General features: G+C 43.7%; 1 protein-coding gene and 1 pseudogene across 6 annotated transcripts in view; one reads left to right on the top strand and one right to left on the bottom strand.

Moving 5' to 3' along the window:
• Prim2 (DNA primase, p58 subunit) overlaps positions 1-20,468 on the bottom strand; it is a 216,001-nt gene that overhangs the window by 185,023 nt on the left and 10,510 nt on the right. The gene's annotated exons all lie outside the window — the stretch shown is intronic.
• Gm17813 (predicted gene, 17813) lies at positions 18,859-19,843 on the top strand (annotated as a pseudogene).

Raw genomic sequence — 20,468 nt, forward strand, 5'->3', positions numbered from 1 at the left:
GAGCACAGCGACTCATAAAAAAATAAAGCTGAATTGATAGAAATGCAGACAAAAGATGAGCAATTAGGAAAGATACCCATGATATAAGTTAAATATTCTGAAGCCATGACTGGGTCAATGTAAAAATAAATAGGAGCACATTTAAATGGAAGTATTCCTTCACAAGTTCTCCTAATGGACACGTGGGCTGTGAGATAATTAAAGCAATATAACTTCCATTAACCTTATAATACCATTTCAAGAAGGTATTCGCTTTAACTTGTTTCAAATCTTAACAGCGTTCTTTCTCTGCCCAGTAATGGCTCCTGATAGAGGCTGGACCCCATGTGTTGGGGAGCAGGGAGTAAACAGTGGGCTGGGTCCCTGTGACAGAGGAGACTGGGAGCAAGCTCTTGCGCCCACGAGTTTGTCGAGTTTGCCGACTGTTGCTCTATAAAACATTCTGCAAAAGCAAGTTGGGGAGCAAAGGGTTTATTCGGTCTACAGCTCATAATCCACTATCAAAGGAAGCCAAGGAAGAAGCTCGGGCACAAAGAGGCAGAAGTGGAGGCAGGGAGCCCAGAGGACGAGGCTTACTGCCTTGCTTATCATGGCTGCACAGCCTGCTTTCTATACAGGCCAGGATCATTTGCCCAGGGTGGCACATCCACAATGACACAGGCTCTCCCACCCTTAAGCTCTCACACCCTTGCCAACCTAATGGATGCCTTCTCGCAAATAAGGGTCGTCTTATTAGATTCATGTCAAGTTGACAAAACTTAGCCAGCAAGAGCACTTGGAGGCAGCTGACTTGGGTGTGTAAGAAATAACCCCAATAAACATTTTGGATAATAAATAAAAATAAATTTAAAAGTAAACCCTAGAGGCGGTTCACATATTGCTCAGTGGTAGAGGGTATACCCAGTATGTACCGCGATCGAGATCTTAGGTCTAATTCCCAACCACACCACCCACCCGCCTCCCAAATACAAAACAAAACTTCTATGGATCGCAACAATCAAAATTAAAATCTCATTGAAAGCAGGATAAACAAAACAGACTAGGGAAGTGTCAAAATAAAAGATGACAGCTCATAAGAAACCATCTGCAATTCAGAGAACCGCTGCTAGCGAGAACAAAGAAGAAAATAAAAGCCGGAGAACGAGGTAAGAAACTAAGAAGATCGGTAACACATTGGCACCCCAGGCAAGCGAAAGACCGGAAAGACCGGGGGTCTAACCCAATGATGGCCGACAGACACCTAGCCAAGCTCTCCACAAGACACCAGCTACATCACTAAAGAAGCCTAGTAAAACCGAAGCAGAATCATCTAAGAGAGAATTCTCCTAAACCCGAGGGTGTTTGAAGCAAACAAGTCCTACAAGGAGCTTTAACAGAGTGGGGCTAGGGAGATGGCTCCACACTTAAGAGCTGGCTGTTCTTCCACAAGACCCAGGTCTGATTCCCAGCGCCCCCATGGAGGCTTACAACTCTCTGTGACTCCAGCTCCACAAGTCCTTTTGTGGCTCCCACAGGCACCAGGCACTCAGGTGGCACTGACAGACATGCAGGGAAAATACCCACAGACATTCAATAAAAAAAGACAGCCCACTTCCTGAGAGCAGACGTGGAGGACGAAGACAGCAGTATGTCCATACAGCACTCTCTGCACAGGACCTCCTCCAATATAGTACCCTCTGTTTCCATGGTTTCTGAAAAAGGCCATTTCATCCACCCCGCTCCCCATACTAAACCAAACAAGGCACAGTACTAAAGCCTAAAGCTATCCTTCACACTACAAAGCTTAAGAATGCCTGGACTGGACATCTGTGGAACGACAAGCACTTGCATTTCCCTGTTACTTTTCCACGATGGGAAAGCACGAGCTTTTGCGTACTAATGAGTTGTTTACATAGCCACCCGGGCTCTTCAACACATGAGTAGATCAAAGGATAAGAGTTTATCTGTTATATTACTTGATGTGTATGAGTGTTTCACCTGCTTTATGTATAGGCCACAAGAGGGCACCTGATCTCCTGGAACTGTAATTACAGATGGTTGTACGTGCCATGTTGGGGTGCGGGGAATCAAGTCTGGGTCTTGTGAAAGAGCAACAAGTGCCCTTAACCACTGGACCACCTCTCAGGAACCCATTCACATTCTTTGTCGATCCCCTGCCTGCACCCACACCCATACTTTATCCTGTTTGGAAAATACTTATTTAACTACAATAATCAGGAGTTGAGAGCCTAAACTGCATATTATAATTCATTTTATCCTATTTTTATTTTAATAGTTTAATATGAACTATTAACAAACCCTCTGATCTTACATCATTCAACTTAATAATCAGTGACTATTTTAAGACAAAACTTGAATGAAGGATAGCATGCTTTACAAGTTGATTCTGTGGGAAGTTGATTCCCACTGATTCACTAGTAAACTAAGTGAATCAAGTCTTTGAAATCTGTAACTGTGTCTTTAATTCCAAGCTATTTATTCTGAGCTCTCAGCCGCCTGGCAGGATGCCTGTGTCTCTACACAGTTTTCTGTTACTGAGTTTCTAATTTTCTTCTTTATGGCGCTCCCTTATGTTATCTTCTGCAATAACCTTTTGGTGCACAATTAAAAACCTTCCAAACTCAATCTTCTTTGAGGCTCCAACTGGCAAATGTTTTCCCAAAAAAACAAGAGAAAGTAATTTCTTTCCCCATTTTTACAACACAGCCCAGTAGACAGCTGTTCAACTTTACTTGATTCTGTATCTTTACACTACTGAGCAGCTTGGTCATCTTCAAGTTTCTTGGACAAGAGACAGCCACACTCTGATTAATGAAAACCATGATATCTGAAGTCACCCGAAGCCACCAGCAGTCGGAGAGTAAAGACTGTCACTCCAAGTATCAAGGGAGAGAGAGGTGGGAAGTGCTGTCAATGGAGATCACTGCTGCAGCCACACTGATTTCAGAAAATAGAAAATGAAATAAAGAGCTCCAGAAAATAAGATCAGGAAAAATAAACCAGTCTGCCATCGTTTACTCTTCCCAACTACAATAAATCAAATCCGTCAGCTCATTTCAGTAAGTGAGGAATTATGAAATGTACATTTCCACTGTCTTCAAGCTTAAATGGACAGAACACTCGAGTTGCCTTGAACCTGGGCAAAGGGAAGAGAGTATTTGCTCTAAGAGACGTCGGCATGTGTATTCCGGCACTGAGAACATTAGAAACCAGTTCTACTGTCCCGACAATGGTGTCTGTCTGTCTGCTGACCGAATTCAACACTCTAACGCCTCACCCAATTATCCAACATTTGAAGGTGATGGATGGCACGCAGTCCATCAGAATCCTGCCTCCTTTCTGCCAGAGCCATGCTAAACTCCAGATTAACCCAGCACACAGAAACACCTTTTCTTCTTTCATAACTCACAGACCAGATCTGACGTGCTAGCACCAAATTACTTTATCCTGTTTCCTAAAAATAGTATTTCCAGTCTCCCATTCTATATATGCATGTTAGTATGGATTTTCTGTAACACACACCATCTCCTAGACTCACACTGCAGGACTCATATCTAATATAAAATAGCTTACTTATATAGTCAGAAGAGGAGCACGTGTGGCAGGAAAGGGACATGGCAAGCCCGGGCCCATGTCCACAGCGACACAGGCAAACACTTCCAGCGCCATCCATCACAGGATTGTGCTGAGTCACTGACGGTGCTTCCTTTCCTTTCTGAGAGAGCCTGGACCTCACTGAGCCTGTCTTGCACAGAGTGGGGTCTCTCAAAGCTGGTGCAAGTATCTGAAGTGGTCATGGCTGCAGCAAGGCTTCAGATGAGGACTCTGCACTGGCCGTGGCTGCAGTGTCCTTGCAGTGAGAAGGAAGCCCCTCAGAGCCACTGTGTTTGTTCAAACCAGCCAGGATAATTGCCAACAACTCTCAAAGCAGCCCGCCAGAAGGGAAGGGTCTGATGGCTGCCGAACAGCCAACTAGCCCAACCTAACAGCTCCTGTCCATTTAAAACCTCTAAGGGTGTTCACAATGGAGACCTACCATGAAATTAACATTCTTCTTTTAATTTCTTCTATTCTTCTTAACTATGTATGCATGTCTGTTCCTGTGTGTGGAAACCCCCAGAGGTCAGAGGTGTACCCCAGACTCACCCAGAACGAGAATTATATACAGGCAGTTGTGAGCTAGCAAGCCTCCCAACATGGGAACTGGAGACAGAATTCGGATCCAAGCCATCTCTCCAGCCAGAACTTGGCCTTCTTAACCTTACCTGCCTCACTCACACACACTTACACTTCGCAGTCCACCAGCACCCTCCTCCCCTTGGCTACACCCTGTCCTGAGCTACAGCTACATCCCCAGCGACAGTCACTCAACACTCGAGTGCTTTACTGACATTTGTAGGACAGATTTAAATACAAAGCCACTCAGAAACAATACAGCTTCTGTCCCAAGCCCTCTAATTGCAGAAGGTGGCAGGAGAAACTGCCCTGTCCACATCAGTCCTCTGCCCTCCTGCTCCTCACATCAGGAAACATCAGCCTTGAGTCTGCAGTGTACAGCTGCACGATACTATTGTGCTCTCCCAGATCAGCTAACATTCCTATAACCTATCAACATTATTTTACTGACACCTCGAGACGATGCCTTCCCCCTCTAAGTCCTGTCCTACTGACCTAACGTGGAGTCATGCCATGTCCCAAATCCACAGAATCAAAGAGCAGTACTAAACTACAGCCCTCCAGGTCCATGACCACACTGTTACACTGGCACTGGGCTCCTTCTAATACTATCAGTCACTTGCTCCCTTAAGTTACTCTTCCCAGGCTATAAATGCTAGTTTTGATTTACAAATGAAAAGTAGGAATTACTATTTGTACTTTGTAGAAATAATAGCACCTTGAAGAAAAAAACTTTTTTTGTTTTTTGAGACAGGGTCCTATTATGTAGTCCAGGCTACCACTGACCTCCCTACATAGTGCAGGCTAACCCTGAACTTGCAGCTCCTGCCTCAGTCTCCCAAAGGAATAGGACTAAAACAGAATTAATGCTACATGCCGTTTGTTTTGTTTTGCACCTCCACAAAGATCACTAAAACCCAAAAGAGATACAGCTCAAGGAATCCAGAAAGCTGAGCAGGAGACTCAAATGGCCTGTAAGCATCTACATTCACCATGACTCTCCTGCCCTTAAACAAACTGCCACAAGATCTGCCGCAGCGCCTGCCAGTACAGAAGGGCCACTTGCTCTGCTTCCGTAGACATAAGAAAGCGGGTTGGGTTTTGTATTAGTCGGCATTCTCTAGAGTCTATACGTATCCTTAACCCCCCTCACAGAACATGCAAAGAAGCAAGAGCTGAAATAAAACCTACACTCTCTCACTGTAAGCCTGAAGGATTTCAAATTCTATTAGCAACACCCCTGAAGTTCTTATACCTTGTCATGGAGATATAGCACGAGTGATAAGCTCGCACTGAATTCCATACAATGTTCTATGCACACATATGTGCACACACATGCACACGGACACACAGGCACACACATTTTACACTTACACATGCACAATCTTTCACAAATCTTATGTGAAAGCCACACAGTAAAAACAATAGTTAATGGATAATAGCTTACTGTGTGCTTCCTGTGTATCAGACACTAAATGCTTTGCAAACTGTATGCCTTTGACCTGACAAGTTAACATCATGTATTCGTTATGCATTCTGTGTCTCATTCATGAACTCAGTTCCTGCCGCCCCTTAGCTGTGTAAAAGGAAGATCTGGCTACCAGTGAAGACGGCCTGGAACACACGTGTGCTGCACTCCCCCTTGCTGTGCACACTTTCAACATACACCCATAAGATTACCTCTGCTTCCGTGTGCTGCTCTGCCTTATAACAGAAGGAAAACCAGAAAAAACAAAATCAGAGTCCCACAGAACTAACAAAGATCAGAAAATGTAATGAAAGAGGGGAGCGGAGGGGAGGGGAGGAGAGTTGAGTTGAAGTCTTTTTTTCTTGACACTTCCTTCTGCTCCAGTTTCGACATGGTCTTATATGTATCCCACCTGGCCTCAAATGGATTATGTAGCACAGACTGGCCTTGAACTTCTGACCCTCCCATCTCCTTTCTGTCCTTATTGGATTACAGAGGCAGGAGCAACAACAACCAGTTGCTGAGGTGCTTGAGACAGAACCCTGGGCTCCAGGTACCTAGGCAAGCATCTCCATGCCTGGCCTGAGGCCAGTGAAATTTTCATGGCATTTTACCCTCCAAACCTTTGGTGCAGAGTACTTGTGACTCACCCTGCCAGGCCCTACCCTCATAACTAGTACACAGTAACTACTGCTATGTGCTAATACTTGAGTTAGTGTCTTAATTAGACAAGTTGCTTTTAAATGATGAAAGTCATCTCTGAAAAGTCCACTTAGATAATCAGCATCTGCCTCTAATCAAAACTGAGATGATTAACAAATTAAGCCCTTTACTTAGCATTTTACATAATTTAGGCAAACGCTTCTTAGTTTTAAAAGGTGAATCAGAATTCATCAGTTAAAAGTCCTCTAAATTTTGATTAATTATCTTCTTTAGGCTGTATTAATTATCTAATTTTATAGCATATACAGTAAAAACAAAGAAACATAATTTAAATTTAATCTCCACCTCTTAAAAGCTAGCATTTTACAAAATTTACCCTAGTCCTGTCCATCTGGACAAATTAATAGAAAACTCTAAAGAAAAAAAAAAAAGATTAAGGTTTTTTTTTTTTTTTCTCTTAAATCAACTCTCCAGAGTCAACTACAGCCAAAATAAAAGCAATTAGCATTCTTGGAGAAAAACAAAAAAGGCAGGGGGGAGGGAAGGAGGAAGGGAAGGGGGGAGGAAAAGAGAAAGGGCAGGGGGGAGGGAGAAAAGGCAGAGGGAGAGATAAGGAGGAGCTCTGCCCACACAGCCAAGGCAGGATCATGGCTCACAGGAGGCAGTCCCTGTACTAAGCTATTTGTCTATCCCCACTGCACAGGGAAGAAGACAAACAGGAGCCAAGCTTCCATACACACCCAGCTGAATGGCAGCTCTCTCACAGGAACAGCTTGTTCCTCACAGACTCATTTTTTAAGAAATATGTACTTCTTCTCACAGCCTGGCCAGAAATCCCTTCTTAATGGGCAGAGTAAGTAGCACTGAGTGGATAAACAGAAGCGGGTGAAAAGAGTAAGAGTTTAGGGCAGTGGAGAAGTCCACTTCATTTCTAACCCACATTAAGCTACATTTCCAGTAAAGACAGGGTCATGCCTTCAACGGAGAACTTCTAGCCTAGAATCCAGCATCTGTCCAAAGACGGGAACAAGGAAATTCAAAAACCAATTTTGAATGACAGACAACAGCCTGTGAGAAACTAAAATAAATCATGCTGTTAACATGCTATAAAATACCACCCCCTGGGCAAGAATGGAGACCCCCTGGGCTAGAGAGATGGCTCAGGAGTTAGAGCACTGGCTGCTCCTCCAGAAGTCCTGAGTTCAATTCCCAATAACCACATGGTGGCTCACAACCATCTGTAACAGGATCTGAAGCCCTCTTCTGGTGTGTCTGAAGTCAGCTACAGTGTACTCACACAGAGAGAAAGAAAGAAAGAAAGAAAGAAAGAAAGAAAGAAAGAAAGAAAGAAAGAAAGAAAGAAAGAACGAACGAACGAAAGAAAGAAGCGAAGCCAAGCAGTGGTGGCGCACGTCTTTAATCCCAGCACTTGGGAGGCAGAGGCAGGTGGATTTCTGAGTTCAAGGCCAGCCTGGTCTACAGAGTGAATTCCAGGACAGCCAGAACTACACAGAAAAACCCTGTCTCAAAAAACAAACAAACAAAACAAAAAAAGGAAGGAAGGAAGGAAGGAAAGAAAGAAAGAAAATAAATAGAAATTTTAAATTTTTTTTAAAATTTAAAAAAGAATGGAGACCCCTGTGTGCATACACATGCGTGTGCTACAAAAGAAGTGGCAAAAATAAAAGAAGTGTAATCCTTTCAAGGACATACTAAAAAAGAAAAGAGACGAGACGAGAGGAAACGAGGAGGAAAAAAAAGGTAACCTATTTTAAATAATACCCAGCAACTAATGGAAAGCCAGGGCAAGGGAGCTAAACAGGAATGCTCTACTTCCTAAACCCAGGTCTTGACAATAGCTCTGAGGAACTTCCTCTAAGGACTCCTGAGATTTTTAGTAATTAAGCCAAGCCTCAATGAGACATGGAATCCATTGGACTTGGAGCGACGACGGCTCCGGTGTGATAGGACATCTACTCTACTCATCTGAAAACACTGAAGTCTCTAAGCGCTTAAGATGTCAACAGAACAACCAAGATGCAAGTGTGAAACGTTAAGTCAAGTTACACATTTACTGAGTGTTTCGTATAACGCATTTACTACTTAATAACCTTCTAACCATTTCCTATAGAAAGAGCACACACAGACAGACACACACACACACACACACACCCTGCACAGCATGGGCTTCCTTTCACTATTCTCTCCTATACTGAATGGGCCACTGGTAACTGTGGTACTCTGGCTCCCCCAAATGACACTTCTAGAGCACGATAGTCCTGCCAACCAAGAAAGAAATGCATGCCAAAGCAAATGGGTTCCTGGAAGCCCATCTTCTTAGGGAAAAAAAAACTGTCAGAATATCTTCAATTTTAGCATCATTACCTCTCATTCACCCCTCTCTGCCTCACCAAATAAGAACATTTCATTTCAACCAAGAACTTTCCTCTGAGTCCCAAAAGTTGAGGGGATTTGTAAGAAACAGAGAGAACAATGAAGTTAGAACCTCTGAGTCAAAGTCTGCAGCAGGCTTGAAAACCCAGAGGCAGGCAGCCGGAAGAAGAGAAACTACTGCATGCTTTCCCGAAGATAGCATCCTAGATTTAGAATTAACTACATTAACATACACGCACACTCAAACACACACACACACACACACACACACACACACACGACATAGATGGAAAGGAGAACTCTAAGGGAGGGTAATGAGGTTTAGTCAGAAGGAAGGAGGGGAGGCTGGGGAGGGAGGGCTCTGAGGGAGGTTAAATATGACTAAGGTACAGCAACAAGCATGTAAGAAAGCAGTGTTATGAAACCCATTCTTCTATATTCTAAGTAGAATATTTAAAATGAAAGACATGTTAAAAAATGCCCAAAACTAAAACACATATTTATCAAACAAATTAGTGTTAAGATTAGAATTATCCAATAATCAGAAACTTAAAAGTCTAACTGAATGAATAAAAGTATCACTACAATAAGGCCCCTTGTCTAGCTGTATCTTTGCTTTGTTATGTTTGAGACAGAGGATCTGTATGTATCCCCAGATGGCCTAAAACTCACTACATAGACCAGGCTGGCCTTGAGCTCAGATCTACCCGGATCTGCCCACCAAGTGCTACAATTAAATGCTAGACCGCCACACCTGGCACTTTAGACATTTAATACAATATCCAGAGTCAGAAGTCTTAGAATCAGTTCCGTTTCCATAGAATAATCCAAGTGCTTGATAAATAAGTATGTCCCGTGTGCTCTCATTCAGTATCACAGTAAAAGAAAAACGAGGCATTAAAGTAACTTAGTCGTGATCGTGAATTAATTTTCCCAGCACTCGCTCGCTCCCTCTCTCCCTCCCTCCCCCTCCCCCTCCCCCCCCTCTCTCTCCCAGCAGCCTTCCTTTGCACACACAGTCTCAGAGCAGCTGTGTGTGGTACTTTGGCTCCACCATTACACCTTTAACCTCCAAATCTCAGCCTAACATTCTGAACTGCCTCCACCCATCTCCACTGGAAACATTCCACAAGCAAATACACTATTCCAAACTATACTCCCTTCTCATATTCCCCACTGCGGTGGTTTCAGTAGGTTTGGCCCCCATACCCTCATGTGTTTGAATGCTTGGCCCCAAGGAGTGGCACCATTGGGAGGTGTGGCCTTGTTGAGGTTTCCTAGGCTCGAGCTCTGCCAAGTGTGGAATCAAAGCCTCCTCCTGCCTGCGTTCTGATCAAGAGGAAGCAGTCACAGTTCCTCCAACACCACTTCTGCCTGCACGCTGCCACGGTCCTCCCCACCATGACGATTATGGACTAAACCCCTGAACTTGTAAGCCAGCCCCAGTTAAATGCGGTTCTTAAGAGTTTCCATGGTCACAGTGTCTCTTTGCAGCAATGGAAACCCTAATGAAGACACCCACTATCGCCAACATCATACTACCCTTACCTCTGTACCGAGATCTGGCACAGGCCTCACTTCATATCTAACAGCCATCCAATCTTCAGGCTGCTTCCACAAGACTAACAGCTTCAAGCCCTCTGTTCTTCACTCAACAAACACAGACACTGCTAACGCCCTTGGAAATGACTCATGGGTGCTCTGACACTTTGCACCCTCAAGTCTCAACCTAGGCAGCTGTGGCCGTCTGCATCAGAGATCTGTGTCACACTCCTCCCCAGAAACCTTCAATAATGCCCTCCTGCCCTTCTCTCTCCCCAAGCTCATGACAGGTTCCCTTGTCATAAGACTTTTGCCAGAACCAAGATTAACACTGGGACATATAAAGTATTTCCTGTAACTGAAAAAGAGTGTAGCATCTAAACAACATTATATAAAGTATGTGACATCTAGATCTCCAGTATTTACCAGAGAGGTAAAGACTCTGAAGTAAGCTATGGAACTGTGCACACGACACTACGGGAAAGCCAGCCCTGTTGATGAGAAATGGAGGGAAAGGAGCCAGCCTCAGAGGCCAGCGGGCACTCAGAAGCAGAGAGAACCCTGAGGATCTGTAGACCTGCCTCGGGTTCATCTTCAGACCTGCCTGCAGACAGCGCAGGTCTGTGGAGCTCTACTCCAAACACAATGTCCTCAATGGTTTATAATTGGAGACCTTCCAGGGCTCACTATCAATGTCGTCACCACCACCACCACCACCACCACCACCACCACCACCACCACCATCATCATCATCAACAACTGAAATGAAGATAAAAAGAAAAAACAGCTTCCTAAGACATAACTGACATTGATGTGGTTATCTGTTGCAGGGTGGGACACACCATGGTGCACACAGGGAGATGAGAAGACTATCTGCAGCTCTCTCCTTCCAGCATATAAGTCCCAGATACCAAGCTCAGAGCATCAGACTTCGGCAAGTGCCTCGATCCACTGACCCATTTCACTGGCCAAAAGCATCTGAAATTCTTTTTATGATTACTATTCTTCAAGACTGCCTCGTTTATGTCAGAACCATAAATAGGCAATTTTAAGAATATTTACAATCTGGGGAGACAGTTCGGTTGCTCAAGTGTTTGCCCCAGCATTCATAAAGCTCAGGGGCAAATCTCCAGCACTGTGTAAAACTGAACATGCGGGTATATGCCTATAATCCCAGCACTTGGGAGAAGCAGAAGCTGAACATGATTCCTGGCTACATAGGGAATGTCTTAGTTAGGGTTTTACTGCTGTGAACAGACACCATGACCAAGGCAAGTCTTATAAAACACAACATTTAATTGGGGCTGGCTTACAGGTTCAGAGGTTCAGTCCATTATCATCAAGGTGGGAGCATGGCAGCCTCCAGGCAGGCATGGTGCAGGCAGAGCTGAGAGTTCTACAGCTTCACCCAAAGGCTGCTAGTGGAAGACTGACTTCCAGGCAACTGGGGTGAGAGTCTTAAGCCCACACCCACAGTGACACACCTACTCCAACCAGGTCACACCTATTCCAACAAGGCCACACCTCCAAATGGTGCCATTCCCTGGTCCAAGAATATACAAACCATCACAGGGAATATAACTAGGGACCCTATAACTCAAAAATAAAAAAATAAAAAAACCATAAAGAAGTGGCCAGGAGACTAGAAGCCTCTCTATGGGCGGCATAAGCCCAGGAGAAAGGCATCTTCGTTACGTGAAGTGAGAAGAGGTCTCCAAGGGAAGAGAAGGACTGTCCTTCAAAGGACCTGAGAACACACAGCCGGCTTGATACTTTCTCTCCAGGAAGCTGGCTCTCCTACAGCACAGGAACTCTGAGCCGCGAGGCATTCAGCACAGCAAATGCGCTTCGTCTGCCTATCGAGGAGAGCACAAAAGCATCCTCCTGCCGTGCCGCTCCTGCCTCTTGGTCTAATGTGTCCCATGCTCATAAGAATGTGACCCTGGGAGTTAAACTTAAGATTGTGTTTCACAAGAGATAGAAGAGCCTCCCTCTAGAACTTAGGGCATAAAACAACACATCCGGAATGCTGGCTCCTTCAGTCCTATTCAGTTAGACAGCGCGACTGAGAGTCACTGGAGACCTGCAAGGCCAGGGTGGGCCTCAGGTCTGTCAGAATCAAAGCTGCGCTTCTTTAAATGCATTAACACTTGAAATACATCACAAAGCTAGCTACAATCCCAAAGCAAAACACAGAGCTAAGCACCTCATGCTGACTTATAAAGCAATGTTTGCTGCTCAATTCAGTAACTGGAAAAGGCATGGTTGAGAAGTTGGCACACAAACATAAAACATCAAGGAAGACCTGGGAAAGTTCTGTTACACAGACCTACCTAGTGCACTACAGGCGCTCCAGCTTCCTGTCTCCTAAATGATGACGTATCTGCCAGTCACACACACCAAAACTACCACAAAGACGTCTGGATGATCTACTGGGGAAACTGTGGCTCAGAACCCCCGGACTAGCCAACAAGCCTTTCTAAAAACCCCAGTGTGTAATAACCAGTAAACCTCCCTTGATAATATCTCTCTTTCTTATCAGCTAAGAGGAATATCTATTCAAGTCCTTAACTGTTCTGTGCCTGATAAATTAAACTTAATTATTCCCAACTGGAACACAAAGTTTAGTGCTCAGTTTGCAGTGATCTTTGAATATTACATGAGTAAACCATTGATCTTGAACTAACACATCCAAAAACGTTCTTAAATAGGTAAAGGGGGCTGAGGAGGAAGTGTCCCACACAAACATAAAGATGAGTTCTGATCCACATACAAAGCTGGGGAAGCTCTTAACTGCTCTGATCTTCAGAGTCCTTGTGGAACTGTTGGGAGGATGACATTACATAAGCCACAGAAAACACTTAGCTAAGTTCTTGGTACTCGGTGGACACAGCAAATGTCAGCTGTTGGTAACTAGCTTCCTCTCATACATCTCTAGGTGATGCAGACCCTATTCAGTCATCTGCATCCTTCTAGGAAATGAGGACCCCATGAAAGTTTGGATGCAGTTCTGTTGCCTATTATTATGAAGTGATCTTAACCTTGAATCACCCAAAGAAGTTGAAGTATGTGAAAGGTTATGTTCCAGTAGCGTACAGGATTCTCTTCCTCAAACCAGGGACCCCGGCCGGACAGCAGACTTAACAGAGATCAGCAAGAGAGCCAAGCCACAGAGGACCAACAAGAGAAGGGCACAGAGTCTCGAGAGCCATGTTACCACCCAGATAAACGGAGAACCAACAAGTCCCTTCCAGGAGGACCAGCACCGGGTCACCTAGGGCGCAGAGTAGGCGGACACCCCCACAGTCCCCAGAGGACTCTCCACATGATCTTAGGATGACTGGTGAGTGGAACACAACATCTGTTCCAATCCAATTGAGACAGGCCTGTGAGAGTAGGAACAAGGACACCGGAGCCCTTCCTGACCAGAGGCTCAGGCTCCTTTTGATCAGTTCTGGTTTACCTTGATTTCGAACAGACCAGACAGCTCCATGGTCCGCAAAGGAGACACCAATTCCAGGCACTGTAACACTCCCAGGATCTTAGGACAACAGGATCCCAGGATAACAGGAGCTGGGTCACACCAGTATTTCAGGGTCTCAGAGGAAGCTTGACTGCCAAAAACTCTGACACACCCAGAGTCTCAGGTTCACCGGAACCCACAATCAAAGGATCACAGAGAAAGCTGGACTCTGAGGAGTCCTGAATCAACTGGGATTATAGGAAGAACAGGCTCCAATTAGATATATTGATGGCAGCAAGCACTTGAGATAATCAGATGACATGAGGCAAGCATAAGAACAGAAGCAACAGAAACCAAGGTTACTTGGCATCATGAGAACCAAACTCTCCCACCGTAGCAAGTCCTGAATACACCATCACACCAGAAAAGCAAGATATGGATCTAAAGTCACTTCTCATGATGATGATGGAGGACTTTAAGAAAGAAATACAGGAAAACACAGGTAAACAGCTAGAAGCTTTTAAAGAGGAAACACAAAAATCCCTTAGAGAGTTGCAGGAAAACACTACCAAACAGGTGATGGAATTGAACAAAAACATCCAGGATCTAAAAATGGAATTAGAAACAATAAAGAAAACCCAAAGGGAGACAACTCTGGGGATAGAAACCCTAGGAAAGAAATCAGGAACCATAGATGCGAGCATCAGCAACAGAATACAACAGATGGAAAAGAGAATCTCAGGTGCAAAAGATTCCATAGGGGACATGGACACAAAAATCAAAGAAAATGCAAAATGCAAAAAGATCCTAACTCAAAACATTCAGAAAATCCAGGACACAATGAGAAGACCAAACCTACGGAAAATAGGAGTAGATAAGAATGAAGATTTTCAACTTAAAGGGCCAGCAAATATCTTCAACAAAGTTATAGAAGAAAACTTCCCATACCTAAAGAAAGAGATGCCCATGAACATACAAGAAGCCTACAGAACTCCAAATAGACAGGACCAGAAAAGAAATTCCTCCCAACACATAATAATCAGAACAACAAATGCACTAAATAAAGATAGAATATTAAAAGCAGTAAGGGAAAAAAAGTCAAGTAACATATAAAGGCAGACCTATGAGAATTACACCAGACTTCTCACCAGAGACTATGAAAGCCAGAAGATCCTGGGCAGGTGTCATACAGACCCTAAGAGAACACAAATGCCAGCCCAGACTACTATACCCAGCAAAACTCTCAATTACCATAGATGGAGAAATCAAAGTATTCCATGACAAAACCAAATTTACACAATATCTTCCCACGAATCCAGCTCTTCAAAGGATAATAACGGGAAAACACCCCGTTACAATACAAAGACGGAAACTACGCCCTAGAAAAAGCAAGAAAGTAATCCTTCAACAAACCTAAAAGAAGACAGCCACAAGAAGAGAATCCCAACTCTAACAACAAAAATAATAGGAAGCAACAATTACTTTTCCTTAATATCTCTTAATATCAATTCTTATCTCCTTGTAATAAGGTCAAGTCTAAGTGGATCAAGGAACTCTACATAAAACCAGAGAAACTTATAGAGGAGACTATACATAAAACCACTGAAACTTATAGAGGAGAAAGTGGGAAAAAGCCTCGAAGATATGGACACAGGGAAAAAAATCCTAAACAGAACAGCAATGGCTTGTGCTGTAAGATCGAGAATTGACAAATGGGACCTCATAAAATTGTAAAGCTACTGTAAGGTAAAAGACACCGTCAATAAGACAAAAAGGCTACCAACAGATTGGGAAAGGATCTTTACCAACCTTAAATAAAATAGGGGACTAATATCCAATATATATAAAGAACTAAAGAAGATGGACCCCAGAAAACCAAATAAGCTCATTAAAAAATGGGGCACAGAGCTAAACAAAGAATTCTCAACTGAGGAATATCGAATGGCTGAGAAGCACCTGAAAAAATGTTCAACATCCTTAATCATCAGGGAAATGCAATCAAAACAACCCTGAGATTCCACCTCACAACAGTCAGAATGGCTAATATCAAAAATTCATGTGACAGCAGATGCTGGCGAGGATGTGGAGAAAGAGGAACACTCCTCCATTGTTGGTGGGATTGCAAGCTTGTACAACCACTCTGGAAATCAGTCTGGTGGTTCCTCAGAAAATTGGACATAATACTACCTGAGGATCCAGCAATACTTCTCCTGGGCATATATCCAGAATATGTTCCAACTGGCAATAAGAACACATGTTCCACTATGTTCATAGCAGCCTTATTTATAATAGCCAGAAGCTGGAAAGAACCCAGATGTTCCTCAACAGAAGAATGGATACAGAAAATGTGGTACATTTACACAATGGAGTACTAGTCAGCTATTAAAAACAATGAATTTATGAAATTCCTAGGCAAATGGATGGATCTGGAGGGTATCATCCTGAGTGTGGTAACCCAATCACAAAAGAAGTCACATGACATGCACTCACTGATAAGTGGATATTAGCCCAGAATCTTAGAATACCTAAGATACAATTTGCAAAACACATGAAACTCAAGAAGAACAAACACCAAAGTGTGGACACCTCGCCCCTTCTTAGACTTGGGAACAAAACACCCATGGAAGGAGTTACAGAGACAAAGTTTGGAGCTGAGATAAAGGGATGGACCATCCAGAGACTGCCCCACCTGGGGGTCCATCCCATAATCAGCTTCCAAACGCTGACACCATTGCACACACTAACAAGATTTTGCTGAAAGGACCCAGATATAGCTGTCTCTTGTGAAACTATGCCGGGGCCCAGCAAACACAGAAGTGGATGCTCACAGTCAGCTATTGGATGGAACACAGGGCCCCCAATGGAGGAGCTTGAGAAAGTACCCAAGGAGCTGAAGGGATCTGCAACCCTATAGGTGGAACTATATATATGAGCTAACCAGTACCCCCAGAGCTGTGTCTCTAGCTGCATATGTAGCAGAAGATGGCCTAGTCGGCCATCACTGGGAAGAGAGGCCCCTTGGTATTGCAAACTTTATATGCCTCAGTACAGGGGAACACCAGGGCCAAGAAGTGGGGGTGGGTAGGGGAGGAGGGTGGGGAGGGTATAAAGGACTTTCGGGATAGCTTTTGAAATGTATATAAAGAAAATATCTAATAAAAAATTGAGAAAAAAAAAAAAAAACAGAGACACAGACGCCCTGTTATCACACCTTCAGATGGTAAGCAAGGCAGAATGGCAAATCCGCAGCAGCAGGTCCTACATGACAATGGCTGCCATGTCTACTTTTTTCATGCTCTGTAACCAAGACTACCTTAAAGATCACTGAAAACACAATCTTTTTCTTTTTTCTTCCACTTTTTATGTGACATTAGTGAGAGTCTCGCTGTGCAGCCCTGCCAGACCTGGAATGCATTGTGACCCAGGCTGGTCTTGTGACTTGCTGTCCTCTTCCTGCCCCTGACTAGGCACGTCCCACCACACCCAGAAGCACTCTTCTCACACTCACACTCTTACCCAAGTGATGTAGACAAGTCAATATGACCCAGACTTCAAACTATCCTAGGGCACATGACTGCAAGAGGATTGAGTGTTTAGGAGATTTGCAGAAAAGGGGAAAGTTTACGGAGATTACGATGTGAAAACATACATATTTCATTTCAGCGTCTACTTCAGAATAGCTTCTGAAAGCATGGACAGTATTCCACACCTTTTAATCCATATTTAACACTATGCATACATTTATCTATTGTATTATAACATGTAGGATAGACTTTGTACATGGGAAACTTCGGGTCATTTAAACTCCTATTTTCCAAGGGCAGAGTTGTAGGCATAAGAATCAAACAATGTGGCTACAACATTTTATATTTTGAAACTACATAAAAACTTTAAAAAATGTGATTGCCACAAGTTCATTTGAAAATGTTTGAATATGTTAATTTTCAAGGTAGTCTTCAAGGGTAATTAATTCAGCTTGAAATTCCATATTTTGGAAATGTCTAGATTAAAGCTACCTTATGAACAGAATCTAAATCTGTAATTCTATATGGAAAACCCAAATTCTATAAATCTGCACTATTACTACAAAGGAGTACTCGCCATGACTGTTTAGAATTACATACATAGATAAATAGGTCACAGCTAGCCGAAAGCTCCTATTCTGTAAATACAAGTCACTGCCACTGTGCCAGCCCAGTCGGTACACATAAGGATGGCCTTACAGTTGCTCAGGGTTACAAACCACTGTGAGAAAGTATAACTGAGCTGACTTTTAGGAAGGGAGCCCCGGGGGTCGGAGAGTTGGATCGATGCAGAAAGGATCTAGGTTTGGCCCCCAGCACCCACACCGCACCGCAGCTCACAATCATTCACAACTCCAACCCCAGTGTATCCATCGCCTTTGACCTCCAAGGGCTCTCGCACACACAAGTACATATAAGTACACACCAAAACAGAGGTAAAGGGAAGTGAGCCCAAGGCTCCGCCTCTAAGCAAGAAGCTCTTTTCTAGCTGTTACCTGCTGGGAGAGGAAAAGTCATTTTTCTTCAAAGGAGTGACACTAGTTATGGACCACAGCCCAGCTTAGGCCACGTGCTCAGGAGCAGTTGGCCAACACAGACAGACGCCTGTGGGGATCTTGGTTGCTGTCTTGTCTGAAAAGAGGGGTTTATGTGTGTGTTTCTTTTGTATGGACTTTTTTTTTCCTTTTTTAAGAGAAAGAAATATATGAAGTTGGGAGGGTAGGAATAAGGGGAAGGAATATGACCAAAATGTATTGTATGAACACGTTTCAAATATTTAAAATTTAAATAATTTACATAATTTCTAAAAATTTTAAAGGGCCATCGAGATGACCTAGCAGTTAGGAGTACCGACTACTCTTCCAGAGGACCCCAGGTCAATTGCCAGCACTCACAGGATGGGATAAGAACTGGCTGTCACTCCTGTCCCCCAGGATCAGTAGCCCTCTCTGGTCTCTGCAGAGAGAGAATACATGCAGTCCACAGACATACATGGCAAACAACCATTCACATAAAATAAAGACATGTATTCTCCTGCCTGTTCTTCTCCTACATCTGCACGTCCTGCCTCACTCAATTTTATCACTAGATTTGTAACTCACAGAAGCACACTGTGTCAAAGGTATAAAAGGAACAGAGCGCTGGGCGTGGGTCAGGTGACCCGAGGTCTTCTGAGTATGTCTGACTGTTGACTTAGGCCGTCCTCTCAGCCCACAGCACTGGTGAGTCAGTCTCCGAGTATCCAGCAGCCACTACAGGCCGAGAAGTGGGTGGCTGAGAAGGTGTCCGAGGCCCGAAAGTGAAAGAAAAGAAGCCCAGGCTGGAACTGAACAGTACCCACTATGGAAGGAGAAGGAGTTCAAGGAAGGAAGCTGCGGCACTGGGCTCCCATGGCAGCTGTAGCAGTGAGGTGGAAAAGGAGACCCAGGAGAAGATGAACGTCCTCCAGAACCACTTCGAGCAGAACAGGGATGGAGTCCTGGATAACCTCTTGGCCTTTGTGTGTGACATCTGGCCAGAAATTCATGAAAACTACCACATAAAAGGATAGAAGGGCCTGCTCTGTGGGTTGGCATGGGATCTGCCCCCACAGAGCCAAAAACCTCCACAGAGCTCGACTTCTGTTCTGGAGGGCATTAAATTATTTCCCTATGCTGTTGTAGGACCCTTCACTTTTTGAGAATATCAAATCTAGCTTTTTGTACAGACTTATTGTGTACCTGAAGTTTCATCTTAGCTTGTATGTCTTTAAGGAGTATATGTCACCTGTTATCCTGGGTCTTCATGCAAGTAATGGGTATCAATGTTGACTTTTCTTTTATTAGTCTAGTAGAAAAAATTCTTTGAAGAAAGAAAGGGAGTAAACTGTTCCTTCTCCTTTCTTACAGGTCAGGGGCGTCAGCTATGGAAGAGTAGTCAGTAGTCATGGTAACACCTGTAAAGCAGCAGCCAGCCTCAGAGTGCTCTGCCCTGGCTAATTTAGGACAATGAATACGATCTGCTTGTTCCGGCTGCTGTTAGTATCTTGTAACCCAAACCACTAGATGCTAGGACTCAACTTGTCACATGTCATTTCGTGTGCTTGTAATCACTTAAAAGTAAAACTTTGTCTTGACTTTCAAAAAAAGAAAAAAAAAAAAAAAGGAACAGAGCTCTCCAGTCAGCAGGTATCAAACTGAGCTCATTTGGCAGGTTATTAATATAGGTTTATATAGGGAGAATATATATAAATATATGTAATATATATTGGGCAAATAGTACCCCATATTTTAAGTAAAAGAAACGAAGTTGACCACAATTAGTGTGCATGCCAAAAGAAATACAGCCATGTAAAATATACCAGTCAGCAATCCAAACACATGTAGTAACATGAATCAGAAGTGCTCAGAAACACACAACGATCTCAGAGCCAACCTGCAAATACCTAGAAAACAACGATTATATAAAATCAGATTTTTGAGTTTGAGGCCAGCCTAGTCTACACAGTGAATTCCAGGACAGTCAAGGCTATACAGAGAAATCCTGTCTCAAAAACAAAACAAAAACAAAATCCACATATGTAAAGATTAAATCAATGTCACAATGTTAAGTAGAAAAAAAGCATCCAGGGCTGGTGAGATGGCTCAGCGGTTAAGAGCACTGACTGCTCTTCCAAAGGTCCCGAGTTCAAATCCCAGCAACCACATGGTGGCTCACAACCATCCATAATGAAATCTGATGCCCTCTTCTGGTGTGTCTG

This window comes from Mus musculus, chromosome 1 (genome assembly GCF_000001635.26).
Source record: "Mus musculus strain C57BL/6J chromosome 1, GRCm38.p6 C57BL/6J".
In the NCBI taxonomy this organism is placed as follows: Eukaryota; Metazoa; Chordata; class Mammalia; order Rodentia; family Muridae; genus Mus; species Mus musculus.